Below are 18,291 nucleotides of genomic sequence, written 5' to 3' on the forward strand. Positions count from 1 at the left end.
GTTTCCAACCTATGATGGTTATAAGTTCAACATACATGAACCGCACGGGTGCAACAAGGGCTTGTTTGTTTTATGCTACACTATATTTTGATAAGCAAACAAATCTATGCTTTATGGAAAATCAAAATATATATGAGAATGTTTGGAGAAAACAACTCTATAAAAGATTCTCATGAGAAGTTCTGTGTATGGTCAAGCAGACACAGGACAAAAGCCTTGCCAAGATAGAGTTTCTTTCCAACTACTTGTGTTCCTGATTTTTTCGTTTAAAACTTATAAAAACCAGTCTCTGCAGATAATTTTTTATATTGCTTAGGGAAACTCTTTTGATAAAAAGAGACGTCCTAACTTTTTCATAAGAGAAGACAATACTATTATCTTGATAAGATGTATCAGGAATAAACCAATGAACTGATTCATGCTTTGAGGTGATACAGTCAGAAGACTGAGATTTAAACTCCTTTTGTAATACATTTAGTTTGCTACAACTAACTGGTTACCCAAAGGAAGAGCATTGCATCTACTGATTAGTAAATCAATATCAACCTCAACATGAATATTATTCATCATAACTTGATTTAGCTTGTCAAGAGATTCTTGTTATTTCTGGAGGTATAACTCAACATCAATAGATAAGCTTTGAAGTTTCTTTTCAAGCCTGAAAACGCTTCAAGGGATTTTAAACCTGGTGGAGGCTTAGATAGAATTTCTTCTACAAATTTTATTAAATCAGTCATGGAAGAGAATTCTGGAATCCATGGATTTGGTGGTGCATTTATTGAGATAGCATTTATGTCCATAGAGTCAGATTGCTACAAACACAGACTTATGAGGTCTAAAACGCGTTTTCCAACTCTGATACCAATTGAAAATGCTGGTGTATAACAACCACAACCAATATTTCGTTTAGGCAATCTGTATGGACTAACTCCAATATGCTTCCAAGAGAATCAACTAGACAGTCAGACTCAATCAAGGAAAATACATCTAAGAGTTATATCTCTGTTTCTCAATGTAATCAGCAAATCAAACAGATTGAAATCAGCGAGCTTAATTATTATGAGAAACAACTTGAACGGTACCAAAGACCAATGTTCAAGTGTTAATCAATTTATATCAACAACCAAAGGTTGGAGTATCTAATTGATTGAATTACGCACAACCTGTGATATTTCAATTATATAGAAAATATAATGCCAAAAAGAAATCACACAGACATCAGAAATTTTATTAACGAGGAAACTGCAAATGCAGAAAAACCCTGGGACCTAGTCCAGATTTGAACACCACACTGTATTAAGCCGCTACAGACTCTAGCCTACTACAAGTTAACTTCGGACTGGAATATAGTTGATCCCTAAGCAATATCAAATGCATATAATCGAAGTCTTTTGACTGTCTCTACATACATTTTGTTGATGACGTTCCTCCAAGCTCTCCTTAGTAGATCTTTGTCTTCAATCAATAAAAGTCGTGAAGTCTAAAGCTCAACTACACTTGTTATCCTAATCCGTGACTTAGCTATAAGTAGACTAGAAATCAAGATTTACAGTTTTGACAACTAAACTTGGAAAACAAGATTGAGATAGCAATTCTTGAGAGTTCAACCGAGTAGTGCTCGAACACATTCGTTTAAAGGAAGTATATTCATGAACTTGTTTTGTGAATTGAAAGGGAAATCATTAGGCTTATTGGTTCGGCTATTGATTGCAAATATTTGGATAACAAATATGTGTGAGATGGTAGAACCGATCTTAACCTTGGTTATGTATCTTGGTATAACCAATCACAATGCCTGACTTATGATTTGGTATGACTGGTTTTTATTATTGGTGTAACCGATCCTAAGTAATCACCAAGTGATGGTATGATCGATCCTTGTAATTGGTGTGATAGATCCTAGTAATTGGTGTGACAGATCACGAGTGTTGTGTAATCGATCATTGTAATTGGTAACCGGTCCTGGTAACTGGTGTGACCGATCACAAGCAATACCATGGGAATATGGAACCGATCCTTGTAATTGGTGTAACCGATCCTAGTGACTGGTGTGACTGATCACAAGTATTTCCATATTAAGGGATAACCGATCCTAATGATTGGTAGAACCGATTGAACCCATGTACGTGATTTGGTATTTGATCAATCACATAAGTAGTCTTAGAAAACAGGGAAATCAATTCTAAAATTGTTTGGAAGTGTGGTATAACCGATTCCAAGAATGTAAATCCATGTAATATGAAATAAGGATATACAGTGAAAAGATGTCAATATACTTTGAACACGTACAGTAACTTTTATCATTTATTGTTCAAAAGTACTTCTTAGTACTCAAGGAGATCCCTTGCCGGGATAAATTAAGAATCTTTTAATTAAGGTTTTTGGTTTTATATGCTTTAATTACCAACAATTAAATGCATATCTCTAGAGAATAAAAATTAGTAATGTGCATTTACTAATTGGATATTTTCTATTGAGAGAGTTCGGAAATATTGGACAAGCATTTATTGGAATTAGGAAAACCGGATTTTGCCATTCATTGCATATCTTGAGAATATTTTCGGTTTTGGAAATTCCTTGATGTCCAAAATCCTTGGTCTATAAATACCTAAGTTTTCATTTCTAGCAAACTATCCTAAAAGTCGGGCCAACTTCATTTTTTGTTGTTTCTGGTGGAGCCGTCTAATCGGAGAGGAAAGTATCTTAATTAGATGAAAGCTCTTATGACCGCTCGTTTAAAGACTTATGTGGGATCAAGAAGCTCCACGAGTACCGTTGGTGGGAAACTAGATAATTGCAGTATTATTAGTTTTTGATTGATCCGATTGACGAACGGTTGTTGAAACTTATATTGCACCTAGTTTGTTTATTCTTGAGAATCTTCTCTTCTAATATAAGATTCATTCAAACTAGATCGAAGTATCGACATGATCTTTAGAACTGTCGTTAGATCTAAATCCATCTTATGATAATCCATTGTTAACAGACTCCGTTCTGTGTGTGATTTATTACAAGAGATTCAAGTGGTGTTGTGCATGTTATTTGAAGATTAAAAAAATTTTGAAGACGAAGAAAATTTCTTATTGGTTTTCGTATCTTATTGTGTGCACAAACCTTGATTGGCTGGGATCCAATTAGAATGGGATTTATTCGATGATTAGTTTTGTGCGATCGGCATCGCCTTATAGTTTCTCTTTGAGATCTATATTGATTGATTGCGATTCTAAACTTGAATACTTTGGTAGTTATTGGATAGATTGATCTAACGAGGCAAAAGAGTTTATTAGATTAAATGGAAGAGCCTTTGCGTATGACTTGAGATATCTTTATCTTGAAAAGAATCAATAGAGTTATTACCAAACAGATCTGTTATTCCTTTGTTGTTTGGAATACGATCCAAAGGAATTATACATCCAAAGGAATTATACCAGTGCGTGACTCTTGAAGTCGGAAGCGCAGGGATACTGAGGAAAATAAGTGAACTAGGGGGTAGTTGGTTGGTCTCAACTATACGAAGTTGGTGTAGATTTTGTATAATGGCTTAATTATGAGAGTATTCAATTATGGACTAGGTCCCAGTTTTTTTTTGCATTTGTAGTTTCCTCGTTAACAAAATCTTGTATACCGGATTATAATTGTTTTATTATAATTAAAGTAAATTGCACTTTACGTTAACTCCGTTATACTTGATAGTGATCCTATAGAGTTTGGTTAAGTCTGAGCATATTATCAAGTATCACACTTTATTTGTCGTATTGTCTCGTTCTCGTATCCATGAAAGACAATCACACAAAGTGTAAATAACGAAGTTGTTGTATTGTCTCGACTTTGTCCATAGACGATCACACTTGGTAAGAGGAATTATAGGTTGAAACAAAAAAGATTGTGGTATATTTGGGTACCCTCGTCTTTTCACTTAGTATTTTCCCTTGCCTTTCGTTTTGCCTGTCGTTTTGCCTCTCGTTCTAGGTGAAGTGCTTCATCCTCGTCTGTATCCGTCATTGATAGTCCTTCCACCAAGTTCTCCGGTCTCTTTTGGATAGGCATGATGTATCTCAGGACAGTCTCATCATTGCTTTGTCCGAAGTTGATCTCTTCATCGACTGGTATCATGTTGGTCCTAGGTATCTCAACATTTTCGGGTCGTGGTGCTACATTGTTCTCTTGTCGTGACGTGGTTACTCCTTCCTGCATACTCGTTCCTGCTACTGTCCGGTTTCGCATAATCCTGACTTGACCCGACGTGCTTTCCATCGGATCGTGTTGACGCTTTTCTCCCGATGAATTTACCTACGTTCGGAAACGAACAACACCTCACTTTCAACTATTTTTGAGAACTTAGAAACGGTCAAAATAAACAAGAATTATTCAAAGTCTGTCAAGGTAGTACTGGAAGTACTTATTTTGAAGTACGTGACTCCCTAATCTAGTCACACTAAAGTCAGCAAGTTCATTTGTACGGTTCTTAAATCCATTTTCATAAAAGACAAAGATTATGTGGTATACTTTCACTCCCCATTAATCATCATTTGTCCTGACATTCCCTTTGTCAGGTGACTCGACCTTTCCATACATAAATTGGTGACCAGAAAAGTAACCTTAGGAAAATTATTTTGACATCATTCCGTTTCGTCATCCTTCGGGATTACTTCCCATGAAGGTTTCAAATGAGTTTCATATGTTTTAGAGCACCACTCGGTCGAACTCGCATGCGTTGCTATATCAAGCATGTTTGTCAATGTTAGTGATCAAAACTATAAGTCTTGATTTCCATCCTATTTATAAATGTCTCGGACTAGGACATAGCCTGTGTAGTTGAGCTTAGACTTCACGGCGCTTATCACTTGAAGAAGAAGAACTACTAAGGAGAGCTTGTGGAACTTCATCGACAAAAGGTATGCGGAGACTTAAACTCATTTATCACTTGGAAAGCCTATTTCTACTTTATCTCCTATATTGAGACATAAGTCGTGTTACGATATAGTTTTCTCTATACACATTTGAGATTTCGAGCTGAGTATATCTCGCTTACATATTTCTCGAAATATGTGCTGGTAAGCTTTCGCTTCGACCAAGTTCATCTTATATCATGATAAAATTACCGAGTAACATCTTACATGGTTTGTGTGATACAATCATTTGGTGTAAGAGTTGGAATGTTTCGATAATGATTATTTCAATATCTTGGAAATTTCTTTGATGCTAATAGTGTGTGAAAACAGCTATTGTCATTATAGAAGAATGTTTCAATGATTGAAATAAAGAGTTGATAATGTAACCATCTTTGGATATAAGCATATATAGTGTGTTCGCACATTAGTGTATAAATCCATAAACCGGGAACCAAGTGTATGCATATGTGTGTATACCAAATTGGCGAAGGAGACAAGATAAGTATGCGTATTCGTACGCATACTGGTAGAAGTTTTCGAACCGAAAATATCTGTTGAGTTTGGGAATTACAAACTCCTAAACTAGTCACGTTAAGTACGCGTACCCGTACACATACTAGCGGAAGTTTTCGAACCGAAAATTTTTGCTGAGTTTGGAAACTAAACAAACTAAAATCCGGTTGCTTAAGTACGCATACCCGTACGCATACTTAAGCTGGTTATTTTATCAAATCTGTATGTTCATGAACTTAAACATTTAAATCATAAGGAATGCAATCTTTGCAAACCGTGGCTATAATATTCATGATTGATTCGAGTGAATCAAACCTATTTTTCTTCAATTATGTACTTGTTTAAATCCATGAGGATATAGAAATTGAACAACTCTTTAACTAGTTTCATTTGAGTCATTTGAACTAGTTATGGTTAAGATGGATAAGGCTGATATGAGAGTAATCATATGGCTAACCTCGATTAACTATTTATAAACCAACATGGTGTACACGTTTAGGTACAGTTACATAAACCTAAATGAGGGTACATTTCATTTGTGTGTAACAAGCTAAGTTCGGTCTAACGGTTGAAATACATTAGCTTGGTTGAATCAGGTTTTCATCTAACGATGATTATTGAATGCTTTGTTACCAAGGTAACTTGGATTGCAAACCCTTATTTGAAAACTATATAAAGGAGAACTCTAGAAACTGGGAAACCTAATCCCCACACCTCCTGTGTACTACTAGTTGCATAACTAGAGTCGATTCTCCTTTAACCTTAGGTTTCTTCTCGATACCCTGTAGGTTAACGACTTTAAGACTTCATTGGGATTGTAAAGCCATACCCAACTATTATCTTTGTAGTTGCGTGATCTGATCTTGCTGTTTCTATCGTGTTGAGTACAATTGAAATAATTGGCTCGAGATTTTATATCTCCGATAGGCAAGATACAAAAGTAATCACAAACACTTCGTCTCATCGTTTGTGATTCCGCAATAACTTGTTTCGCTAGTCGATTAAGTTTATTGTGAGGTGATTGATAATACTAGGTTGTTCTTCGGGAATATAAGTCCGGTTTATCAATTGGTTCGTGTTCACCTTGATTTATCAAAAGACGGAACAAAAACTCTTGGGTATTTCTGTGGGAGACAGATTTATTCAATCCTATATACTTTTATGTGTGAGACAGATTCGTTTATCAAGTCTTCTACTTTTGGTCGTAGAAACTCTAAGTTGTGGGTGAGATCAGCTAACGAAATCAAGTGTGTAGTATCCTTCTGGGATCAGAGACATAAGGAGCACAATTGTACCTTGAATCAGTGTGATATTGATTAGGGTTTAACTACAGTCCAGTCCGAAGTTAATTGGTAGTAGGCTAGTGTATGTAGCGGCTTAATACAGTATGGTGTTCAATCGTCCCGGGATTTTTCCGCATTTGCGGTTCCCTCGTTAATAAAATTTTGGTGTCTGTGTTATTTTTTTTCCGCATTAGGTTTTATTATATAATTGAAATATCACTGGTTGTGCGTTAAGATCAATGAATTAGAATATCCAACCTTGGGGTTGTTGATTTACATTGATTGACACTTGAACATTGGTTTTTGGTACCATTCAAGTTACTCCTCTTATATTCAATCGGGATCGCAGATTTCTATTTGCTGATTGCGGATTGAATTAAGAGTTAGAGATATTAAACTCTTTGATACACTTTATTCTAGATTGAGTCTGACTGTCTAGTTGATTCTCTAAAAAGTGTATTGGAGTAAGTCCTCTCATATTTCCAAACGAATTGTTGGGTGTGGTTGTTAGACCCCCCGCATTTTCAATTACTATCAGAGCAGGCAAACACGTTAAAGACCTCATAAGTCTGTGTTTGTAGCGATCTGAGGATGGACGATATTGTCTCTGATTAACGCATCGCTAGAAATAAAAATGTTGTCTCTATGAAGTCTATTAAAGATAAAGATTTGTCAATCTCGAATATAGATGAAACTAGTGTTCCAATGAAACAAACTTACGTTGGACAAGTGTTTCCCTGAATACTTTACTGACGAGTCTGTCTCAGAAGTTGAAAGGGATGCAGCCAAAGAGAGTGAAGTGATTCTAAAACTTGTTAGAATCCAGGCTGATAATGTCAACCTGTTGAAACACAAAGTCAATGTCCTTGTTGGTATGGATAATAAGAATGACTCTCTTCTAAAGGTCCTTCGAGAGGAAAACACCTCATTCATTGAGAAAAAAACTCAAAAAGGATACTTTGGAAATTGGACATCTCTGTTCAAGAATGTTCCAAAGATTCCACAATGCTTCTGGTAAAACTGTAAAAGTTTCTGTCTCAAAAGCAAAACAGAAATCCCTTTCTGTTTGAAATAATGTGGTCGTATCTTCCTCTAATCAAGGAAATGTCCATATCATTTGGAAGGAAGAAGTCTCCCAATAATAGTGTTGAGTTTGTTCTTTCTAATCACTCAAGTGATCAGAAAGCATGTCTCTTTTATGGTTCAAAAGGTCATGATGAACAAAAGAACAAAACCAAGTTGAATGAAAAATCTTTCAGTCGTCTTCAACACATTTTAGACTTAATTCTCAAAGGTGTAACTGACATTCGTATGTATAAACCAATTGGCTTTAGTACTTACCCTGTGTATTCTACCAGGAAAGTCAGTTCGAGGTGTTCTTCAAATGTTCAAGAATTCAACAGACTCCCCTATGTTGTTCAATCAAGAAGAACTCATGATTTTTCTTCTTTCAAAAAGGGAGATAATGTTGTACATGATGTGAAAAAAGTACAAGAATAAGGAAGCAAAAATGGAGGTATGGAAGACAACTTAAAAGGGATAATTGAAGGATATAAAGAAATTATCAACAGGCTGTCTATTCCCTCTGGGAAAAATTCTTCAGGTAAGAATAAGCACTATGCGTCATACTTTGATGATAGTAAGTTTTATGATAACTTTTCACATCATAATGGTTTTCCTCCAAAGATCAGGAAGAAGAAGTTTAACCAGAAACAACTTTCATTTGATGAGCTCAAGGCTCATACTTGTGTTAATTAATCACAAGGTTGAATTCTCACTCTCAACAAAAATCCTGACATAGTGAGGTATTTTCAGGTACACTTGATGACAAAATGTGTTTCTGAATCTCCAGCTATCTTCTTATCGTTCATAGTTGGTGTGTCAATTACAAACACTCTTTGTTTCATGAGTATTTTTTTTGTTTCGGTTTTTACTTCTTCCAAAAAGGGGTGTCAAGTTGTTGTGCTCTAAATTTTTTTTTTTTGAGAACAAATTTATTTCAAAGCTGAGTTTTTTACTCATTAAGCAAATTTGTGCTATATCTTCTTCGTAACCGTTCGGTATAAAGGTAAGTCTATGTACGTTCGTGTATCTCTTTTCACACAGGCACGGACCAAACTTGGAAACCCTAAACTTTGGTTCTTGTGTAACCTATAAATACCAAATCCTTTATAGAGTACGCATACTTTTGTTGTGCTCTTTTAAGGATGGGATCTACTCCAAGTTCTTGGGATTTACCAGCCGATTCAATTGATGATTCGGTTTATTTGGAGTTTGTTTTGAAGAAAAATAGAACCCTTGTTAAGTCTGACAAACTCAAATCCTGTGCCTCGTGCTATTATCCGTTATCTCATCAAGATCGAGAAAATGCTGAGATGGTCTCTGCTGAAGTAGTTCATGGTTTTCTCACTGATCTTGGGAAGACTCAACTGAAGCTCGAGAACTCTGTAAAGGATCTTAACTTGTTACGAACTGAGTTAAAAAAGGTTGATTCTGACCTTGTTCTCATGAAGTCATAAGTTAAGGATTTTCTCAATGAGGATATCTTCTTCGAAGATGCAGTTGATACAGTTAGTCACAAGTTTGAAGGTCTTGGTACCAGTGAAGCTTCCGTACATGAACTCTGACTATGGATTATGATTAATCTTTGTTTCTGAGTTTGTTTTGGTTATTTTGCCTCCTAGATCTTCTTTTTTATGTATTTAGAAGAATAACTAGGGTTTGGAATAGCCATTATTGTGAGTACACATAGCTATGTCCAACTATTTTCATCTTCAATGTTTTTAGATTTATTTATTTAAATTCTAAGTTTTTGGAAGATGATTTTTTTGCAATTTTAATTTTTATGATTTTATATATTGCAAATTGTAATGAGATATGTTGTTTACGTCCGTGAACCTGTGACTGTCCCATACTTGTTCAAAAGTTATCTCTATTATGTCGGTATGAAAGTATTGATAGAAAATAGAATGAACTTTTGACATTACAAAAGTCAAAGCCTTTTATGTCATTGTTTTGATGGAAGAAAGGATAAAACTTTTGATTACAAGGATTAAGTCTATTCTATGTCATTGTGTAAATAGTGATGGAAAATAGAATGAATCCTTGTCTATTCCGCAGTATTGGTCGATCTCCGATCCACATTTTTGTCCATATGATGTGTTTCTCCATAAGTTTTCTTATGTTTGAGCATGACCAATTCAATTGATCATTCTCTTGTGGTCAGTTTAGTGGTTGATCCGTAAAATTCTCTTATGACGAGCATGACCAATTGAATTGATCACCTTTGTGGTTAATTTAGTTGTGTAATTCCGATTAAATTAATCATGGATTTTCTTGTGGTTAATTTAATTGTACATTTCGATTAGATTAATCATGAATTCTTTTGTGGATAATTCAATTGAATACTTTGGATTCAAATTCATGTTTTCATGTGATTTGGTTATATCCAAAGAAATCCTTATTTTCTTGTGAAAGTAAGGTCGCCTTTGTTGTTCTTTCGGGAATGACATTTTATGGGGGAGATTTCTTTTGAACTTGTGTTTAATTGTCAAATCTTTGTGGGGAGTGTGGCTGTGGAATATCATAGAGGTTATCTTCTATCTTTATAAACTCCTTGATGAACGCATTTATCTTCGGCTTTATGATGGCATCTAAATAAGTTGATATGGTATTCTCTTTTGTTCATGAAGTATCTCTATGAAAATTTCATGAGGATCCCACTAGCTTTCGTACCTTTGCCAATTTATATTGTCAAAAAGGGGGAGAAGTAATGCGTAGTGTGATACTAGAAATACATATGGTTTACGGGTCATTATGTAAGGGGAAGTGGTTTTCATGTCGAGATGAAGTATTGACTAAAGGGGAGTGATACATATCATATTGTTGTCAAAGTTGTGATACAATTGAACTTTGATGTTGTGTAATAAAACTATGACAGTGTATAACAATGATTGAGAGAATTTGTTTTCTCATTGTTATCCCTATGGATCTTCAACAACTATGATGTTGAACTTACAACATTTAGGATCATGGAGTACTTGGAAGTGATGAAGATTTCGAGTCGCGTTGAAGATGCCAAGGAGATCAAGCATTTGGATGAGAAGCTATAATTTTTATTTGTTTTGTAATCCATATGTATTGATAGTTTTGTCACAAAAATTGACAAAGGGGGAGATTGTTAGAGCACTGCTCGTTCGAACTCTCATGCATTTCTATATCAGGCATGTTTGTCAATGTTAGTGATCAAAACTATAAGTCTTGATTTCTAACCTATTTATAGATGTCTCGGACTAGGACATAGTTTTTGTAGTTGAGCTTAGACTTCATAGCGCTTATCACTTGAAGACAAAGAACTACTAAGGAGAGCTTGTGGAACTTCATCGACAAAAGGTAGGTGGATACTTAAACTCATCTATCACTTGGAAAGTTTATTTCTACACTATCTCCTATATTGAGACATAAGTCATGTTACGATATAGTTTTCTCTATACAAATTTGAGATTTCGAGCTGAGTATATCTCGCTTACATATTTCTCGAAATATGTGTTGGTAAGATTTCGCTTCGACCAAGTTCATCTTATCTCATGAGAAAATTGTCGAGTAAAATCTTACATGGTTTGTGTGATACAATCATTTGGTGTAAGACTTGAAATGTTTAGATATTGGAAATTGCTTTGGTGCTAATAGTGTGTGAAAACAGCTATTGTCATTATAGAAGAATGTTTCAATGATTGAAATAAAGAGTTGATAATGTAACCATCTTTGGATATAAACATATATAGTTTGTTCTCACATTAGTGTATAAATCCATAAACCAGGAACCAAGTGTATGCATATGTGTGTATACCAAAACGGTGAAGGAGACAAGATAAGTATTCGTACCCATACACACACTGGTAGAAGTTTTCGAACCGAAAATATCTGCTGAGTTTGGGAATTACAAACTCCTAAACTAGTCACGTTCGAAAATTTCTGTTGAGTTTGGAAACTTAACAAACTCAAATCCAGTTGCTTAAGTACGTATACCCGTACACATAATTAAGCTGGTTATTTTATCAAATCGGCCTGCTCATGAACTTAAACATTTAAATCATAAGGAATGCAATCTATGCAAACCGTGGATATAATATTCATGATTGATTCGAGTGAATCAAACCGATTTTGCTTCAATTATGTTCTTGTTTAAATCCATGAGAATATAGCAATTGAACAACTCTTTAACTAGTTTCATCTGAGTCATTTGAACTAGTTATGGTTAAGATGGATAAGGTTGATATGAGAGTAATCATATGGCTAACCTCGGTTAACTATTTGTGAACCAACATGGTGTACATGTTTAAGTACGGTTACATAAACTAAAATGAGGGTACATTTCATTTGTGTGTAACAAGCTAAGTTCTATCTAACGGTTGAAAGATATTAGCTTGGTTGAATCAGGTTTTTCATCTAACGGTAATTATTGAATGCTTTGTTACCAAGGTAACTTGAATTGCGAACCCTGATTTGAAAACTATATAAAGGAGAACTCTAGCAACTGGGAAACCTAATCCCCACACCTCATGTGTGCTACTAGTTGCATAACTAGAGTCGATTCTCCTTTAACCTTAGGTTTCTTCTCGATACCTTGTAGGTTAACAACTTGAAGACTTCATTGGGATTGTGAAGCCAGACCCAACTATTATCTTTGTAGTTTCGTGATCTGATCTTTTGGTATCTATCGTGTTGAGTACAATTGAAATAATTTGCTCGAGATTTTATATCTCCAATAGGCAAGATAGAAAAGTAATCACAAACACTTCGTCTGATCATTTGTGATTCCACAATAACTTGTTTCGCTAGTCGATTAAGTTTATTGTCAGGTGATTGATAATACTAGTGTGACGGACCGGAAAATTACGCCTTTCGCGCGTCGCCTCGCAGGCCGTAACTTCCCCGATGCGCCATGATGAAGCTGCAATCCAGGATTCAAAGATAGTAAAATGCACGTTCATTTCCCTTTCAAGCATGCTCGTGGAGCACGATGCATCTAACTTAGCTTCCACACCATTCCATACTTACCTTGTCCGCAAAAGGGTGTAAGGCCAACTCTAATGCATTTTGCATGCATTGCTGGATTTGCTTCACCGTAGGAATTTCATCACTGAATTTCCTATCTAGCTAAGAAATCGTCATACTGTCGAGTCTTGTCCAGGCATAAAGAATATGCCTTAGACTTACGCATAGGCCATTTCAGGCCTCATGCCATACTTTTCTTAGGCTTATGAAAGCTCCGCTAACTTGCATATCGATGTAGCTTACCTCCGAGGCCATTCCCAATGCGCCATTGGTATATGCCTAAGTCGAACGGATTGATAGGAAGTACGAGCACCCACTGGCTGGCATGCAACTTGCCTCATTAAGTCTGGCTGCAATCATCTATTGCATCGATCTACCGATCTTAGATGATATGAGGTGCCAACGTGCTGGACCGGCAGTGCTGCAACTCATTGAAGCTGCCTATGTAACCTTCCCTACTCTAAATGGATCAAGCACATACCGTAATTCATCCATAAGGGACAACAACTTAAGCCAAACTCATTTGCAAGGCCGTAGCCAAGCAATAATGGTAATGGCCTGGTCCGTGTAGACCATTACGTCAAGATGCACAATGATTATGCATAATCTGATCCGCGGCCCGGCATAGTGATGCCTAAGAATCGAATGCACTCTTCAAAAGGATACACGACTATAAATGATCCTTAGGCATCATTTATACTCCTTTGGCTAAGCTATGAAGCTTACTTGGTACATAGTCCGCATATGCACCTTCAACCAAGTACCCCTCCCTATATATGTCCTAATGAAATTTCTACAAGTATGGAAAATGGACCAAAATGACATGCCTGCTTCAATGTTCATCGCAATGATTGCATGCAATTATTGCGCAGCACCCGTTCGGTTTGCCCTCTCTGGCCTGATGCATAATGATTTCGCAACACTGGTTCTACCTATTGCATAATGATTATGCAATATTCTCTAGGCCATCCATCTCTGGCCTGATGCACAATGATTGTGGGATATTGGCTCTAGGCCGATAGTCTTCATAATGCGCAATGATTACACTACAAGATCAAGTACACCTACCCAACTAGCCTAATGCATCTTTTAATGCGAGATTTGGCCCTTGGCCAAATGCCAAACATAATGCGTCATTTTGGCGCGATATTGGCCTTAAGCCAATCTACCTCTTACCACGTAACGGAAGCTTTGAATGAAGCTTCATATCAGGCCAAGGCGCATCTTTTAACATGCGCCATACTAAAAACACGGGGTTTTACACTCTTCACCCCTTTAAAGAATTTCGTCCCCGAAATTCAACCAAAACTAGGGTTCAGATTCCTTAAGTACTCGTCCCATACTAAACACTCAGGAATCTTCAAAGCTCACATGGACGTTTGCCAACATTTTGGTAAAATCCAACATGACAAGCCATTCTTTCTGCAGTACTGTGTGGCACAATGCCAGAGTAGTTGGATTCACCGATCTTTCACCGTCCCCAACTGTTTACTCCCCCGGAATGCTAACTTACCGTCCCGGCCGGCATGTCCGCAGGTTTTTGTCAGACATTAGTAATGACATCACACTCCGTCCCGAACGGGTGAGGGGTGATCATCCCAAATGCCATAGTAGGATGGATACCAGCCAACTGTCCCAGACAGTCTCCGGTGGTCAATTTTCTAAATTAGGCCAAGCAGTGGCACAGTACTGAGCAAAGTCTATACTTGTCGCACAAATGTTGTCCTACCCTACCAACTTGCGCATAAGCTGTCCTACCAACCAAATTAGAATTTCCTTCGAGGAAATACTCACTAATGAGTCTAATATGCACAGTCCCTAGTGTTATCTCGGAACTTGCTCTGATACCAACTGTGATGGATCGGAAAATTACGACTTTGGCGCGTCGCCTCGCAGGCCGTAACTTCCCCGATGCGCCATGATGAAACTACAATCCGGGCCTCAAAGATAGGAAAATGCACGTTCATTGCCCTTGCAAGCATGATCGTGGAGCACGATGCAGCTAACTTAGCTTCCACAACATTCCAGACTTACCCTTGTCCGCGAAAGGGTGTAAGGACATAAGGCCAACGCCATTGCATTTTGCATCCATCACTGGCTTTGCCTCACCGTAGGAATTTCATCACTGAATTTCCTATCTGTCTAAGCAACCGTCATACTGCCGAGTCTTGTCCAGGCATAAAGCATATGCATTGGACTTACGCATAGGCCATTGCAGGCCTCATGCCATACTTTCCTTAGGCTTATGAAAGCTCCATTAACTTGCATATCGATGTAGCTTACCTCTGAGGCCATGCCCAATGCGCCATTGGTATATGCCTAAGTCGAACGGCTTGATAGGAAGTATGAGCACCCACAGTCTGGCATGCAACTTGCCTCATCAAGTCTGGCCGGAATCATCTCTTGCATCGAGCTACCGAGCTTAGATGATATGGGGGGCCAACATGCTGGACCGACAATGCTGCAACTCATTTCGGCTGCCTACGTACCCTTCCCTACTCTAAAGGGTTCAAGCACAGACCATAATTCATCCATAAGGGACAGCAACTTAATCCAAACTCGTTTGCAAGGCCGTAGCCCAACAATAATGATAATGGCCTGGTCCGTGTAGACCATTACATCAAGATGCACAATGATTATGCATCATCGGGTACGCGGCGCGGCATAGTGATGCCTAAGCATCAAATGCACTCTTCAAAATGCTACGCAAGTATAAATGAGCCTTAAGCATCATTTATACTCCTTTAGCTACGCTATGAAGCTTACTTGGTACATAGTCCGCATATGCACCTTCAACCAAGTACCCCTCCTTATATATGTCTTAATGGAATTTCTACAAGTATGAAAAAGGGACCAAAATAACATGCATGCTTCACTGTTTATCTCAATGATTGCGCAACACCCGTTCGGTCAGCCCTCTCTGCCCTTATGCATAATGATTACGCAACACTCGTTTTGTCGTATTTCATAATGATTATGCAATATTCTCTAGGCCATCCCTCTCTGGCCTGATGCACAATGATTGTGTGATATTGGCTTTAGTCCAATAGTCTTCATAATGCGCAATGATTATGCTACAAGATCAAGGCCACCTATCCAACTGGCCTAATGCATCTTTTAATGCGAGATTTGTCCCTTGGCCAAATGCCAAACATAATGCGCCATTTTAGCGCGATATTGGCCTTAAGCCAATCTACCGCTTACCACGCAAGGGAAAATTTGAATGAAGCTTCATCTTAGGCCAAGGCGCATCTCTTAACATGCGCCATGATAAAAACACAGGGTGTTACAACTAGGCTGTTCTTCGGGAATATAACTCTGGTTTATTAATTGGTTCATGTTCACCTTGATTTATCAAAAGACGGAAAAAAAAACTCTTGGGTATTTCTGTGGGAGACAGATTTATTCAATCGTATAGACTTTTCTGTGTGAGAAATTTTTTTTTATCAAGTCTCCGACTTTGGGTCGTAGCAACTCTTAGTTGTGGGTCAGATCAGCTAAGGGAATCAAGTGCGTAGTGTCCTGCTGGGATCAGAGACGTAAGGAGCACAACTGTACCTTGAATCAGTGTGAGATTGATTAGGGTTCAACTACAGTCCAGTCCGAAGTTAATTGGTAGTAGGCTAGTGTATATAGTGATTTAATACAGTGTGGTGTTCAATCTGGACTAGGTCCCGAGGTTTTTCTGCATTTTTAGTTTCCTCGTTAACAAAATTATGGTGCCTGTGTTATTTCTTTTCCGCGCTATATTTTGTTATATGATTGAAATATCATAGGTTGTGCGTTAAGATCAACCAATTAGAATATCCAACCTTGGGTTGTTTATTTACATTGATTGACACTTGAAAATTGGTCTTTGGTACCGTTCAAGTTACTCCTCTTATATTCAATCGGGCTCGCAGATTTCTATTTGCTGATTGTGGATTGAACTAAGAGTTAGAGATATTAAATTCTTTAATACACTTTATTCTAGATTGAGTCTGGCTATCTAGTTGATTCTCTAGAAAGTGTATTAGAGTAAGTCCTCTCAGATTGACAAACGATTGTTGGGTGTGGTTGTAATACCCACGCATTTTCAATATGAATTTAAATCATGTATCAAACTATTGGTTGGAAAACATGATTATGTACTTTTACAACCATCTATGATTGGCTTTCTCGGGTGTACAAATATCACACTACTTTGAAAACCCTTGATTAACTGAGTTCAGCGAGCTCCAACCATGAATCTTTTCTATATTTTCGAATCATCATAGAAATCTAATTTCACGGATCTTCGATGAACTTCGCAACACATTACTATGAACTCAAATGATTGAGAAATTGGTTTGATGGGATGGATGATACGATCTGAAATGATCATTAAGCTTTGTCGTTCGGCTCAATGAAAACCATTTAGATACGTAGTTTCAACGTTTATCAGGAGGTCTTTTCTAGCTTCAAATGACATCATAGATGTCTATGAGCTTCAAGACTCTTTCTGCGATTTGAGGAGTCTGAAAATATGCTCATGGACTATCGAACTTTCTAGTAGAACAGTTAAGAAGTGGTTGTTTTTCAAAATTCCTTTTAGCTTATACTAATCATCATGGATGTTTAAAAGATTTGGAATTCCTTCCAACGATTCCATAGTCTTCTTCAAACATCCTTTGTTTATCAATAACTACTTTCCTTAAGAAAACACCATTACTCTAAGGATTTGAATTCCTTTTCAACAATTTAAAGAATTTTTTTTGCAAAGCATCATAATAATTCTTGACAAAGCACCATCAATATCTATGAGAGATCTTCTCTAGCATCAACTAACATTATCAATAGTTAGGAGATTTAAGACTCAACTCTTAGCTAACAACACTTTCAAGATATCTAAAAGATGTTACTCGTCCCCTTAGTCGGTAGCAGAATGTAGTTGTAGAAAATATAACATCCTACATCTAATATTCATTGAGATTCATGGAAGATAAATGAAAAAAGAATAACACAGATACACAAGGAGATACGTGGTTCGACATGATTACCTACGTCCAAGGGGGTGAAAGAAGAATCTTATTACTTTCTCACGATGATACAATGATGGTAATGCTTAGCAAATACACAAGGATAGTTTCACTCAATCTCTTTGCTTTCTCACTCACTTACATAACCTTCCTTCTCTCATTACCTCGTTGGGTATTTATAGATAAAGGTATTCATACAACCATATTACCGTGTTGGTCTTTCCTAGCATATTCATTATTCCCATCGGCTGGTCATGATTGAGTTCTTCTGATACTCTCCTTCTGGTAATGTATCTCCCGAGACATGAGTGTTCCGAAGTATTTTCGCATGTTGATATTAGATCTCCCGATTTTCGTGCATCATGTTGGTATTCCGATATCGGGCCCACCTTGATCTGACTTTTAAGTCTTTGCGCGTGCTTCTTTAGTAGTATTTAATGCCTTGTCGTTTGATTTAAACTGGGCCGTCGATTCTTCTTAATCCTTTAATCTATCGTTCGTCCGATTGGATATGGTAGATATTTTGATTACTGCACCTAGACCCTTGGG

This window comes from Papaver somniferum, chromosome 2, assembly GCF_003573695.1.
Source record: "Papaver somniferum cultivar HN1 chromosome 2, ASM357369v1, whole genome shotgun sequence".
NCBI lineage: Eukaryota > Viridiplantae > Streptophyta > Magnoliopsida > Ranunculales > Papaveraceae > Papaver > Papaver somniferum.